This window comes from Schistocerca serialis, chromosome 5 (genome assembly GCF_023864345.2).
Source record: "Schistocerca serialis cubense isolate TAMUIC-IGC-003099 chromosome 5, iqSchSeri2.2, whole genome shotgun sequence".
Classification (NCBI taxonomy): Eukaryota; Metazoa; Arthropoda; class Insecta; order Orthoptera; family Acrididae; genus Schistocerca; species Schistocerca serialis.
In genome coordinates, this window is record NC_064642.1 from 561,425,337 (window position 1) to 561,427,342 (window position 2,006).

Here is a 2,006-nt window from a genome sequence, read left to right on the forward strand (position 1 = left end):
CACTGCTCCAAACATGCGCGTGTATATTGCCACATTCTAAGACTAGGGATGAGTACATGTTCTCTCGCATAACGAGAAACATAGGGAAAGTTTCTGCTGGAAAATTCAGCAAAGGTGTAACTAGTTTTATAGGAATTTCAGCGGAAGAGAGAGGCCCAGCGGACGATAGCTCATCGCAGCTTAAGGTAAACAGCATGGGCAGAGGTGTAAACTTGTTGGTTCAGCAGCTTGTTCAGTCTGGAATTGCGCAACTGCTATGGCCGCAGGTTCGAATCCTGCCTCGGGCATGGATGTGTGTGATATCCTTAGGTAAGTTAGGTTTAAGTAGTTCTAAGTTCTAGGGGACTGATGACCTCAGATTTAAGTCCCATAGTGCTCAGAGCCATTTTTTTCACCATTTTGGGTCCACTGTAAACTCGAACGACCTTGGGTAATCTTTTGCTCAATTTGTCACATAACTAACCATCCACCGTAGACTTGATTGTCATCCTAAAAATAGCACCGCTGCTTTGAACCGGAATTGGACGATTTTCGTAGTACTGATCAACATCATAACGTAAGTGTAGGAACAATTCTGTAACGAAACTTCTAGTTAAACTTTAATATTGTCGTGTTTACGATAATTCAACCTTCTGAGAGTTAATATTTAATATTGTTGTGTTTAGAATTATTTCACTTTTGATGTTGACGAGATGCGTTATCCTGACAACTGTTTTTTGCTGTCACATTGAAAGCTGTGTAAAAGCGTGTATTTTTGTGCTAATTTTGCGACATTTGTTAAACATGTCATTTCAACTTACACAGTTGTCTTCAATCCTAGAATAAGTAAACCACAAATGTTGCACCTTAAAGCATTTTATGAAAAAACACTTCCTCAGTACAAAATATACGTGTAATGACTTCACTTACGTTGTTCCAAAACCCATAGCATTTCTCGTTTTATCAGCTATCGATGGCCCTTGAAAATTACATACTTTCATCGAAAAACTCTGTAGTTAGTGGAATTACACAGTAGATAACGAAGTTTAACGTAATAACTCTCCTTTTCGTGTGCTACCATTTGCCAAAATCTCATTTCGATATCTCAAACCGTTTATGAAATATGAGGAATGTTGTGGTTATTTCACTCTACCTTTATCGCTGGCGCGGTGCGATCGCAAATGAGTGCTCTACGTCAGGCCAGTTTTCTTGCTATTGGTGACAAATAGAGACCTCCACCCAAGTCTAAAGAAAAATTCGACACATTAGCTAAATTTCATACGCAGCAACATATTACGTAATACGCACCAGATCCAAAATCGTAGCGACCCCTATTTTTCGTTGCAAACTTTTCCGAATTGCTCGCAGTGTCTCACTTTCACGTAAACATGACAATAACCATGGCCATTAACATATAATGCTACAAGTAAAGCAAAAACGACCTTTTTATCGAGTAGTTTCTGTAAAATCGTTTGAGAAAGATTACAGTGCGTCCGCCTAGATTCTGACATCGCCGACTGGCTACAAGGTGGTAAACGCTTGTCAGCCTCCTCTTCCGAACAAACGAATTAACTCGCCCAGCATTTTGGACGAAAAGTGGTCACTGCGCATCGGCCACCGCATTTTGCTCGGACTTTTCTACCGGTCGCTCATTGTTTCGTTTCAGCTGCGTTTGGAGAATTTTCAGTGGCGGAACCCACCCTTCACTAAACTGAAATCCATTATCCTTGTTGATGAGGTTCTCATGCAGTCGGATTTCGATAGTCTTCTTGTGTGCACAGTCCCAATAGTAGGATGTGTTACGCAGAACTTTTGTGGATTTTTATTTCATTTTGTGGTTGGTTTCAAGGCAATGTTTAGCAATTGCTGATTTTGTGAGCTGCTGGAGGTCGGCGTGTCGATTGTGTTCCGTGCGACTTACTTCAGTTACGCGAATCAGCAGGAGTAACTTCATGATGATGGCGCGTTACGTCGTCGAGAAGCATATTCGCCGGGAAAATCTACGAAACACGTCTGAGCAGATGATA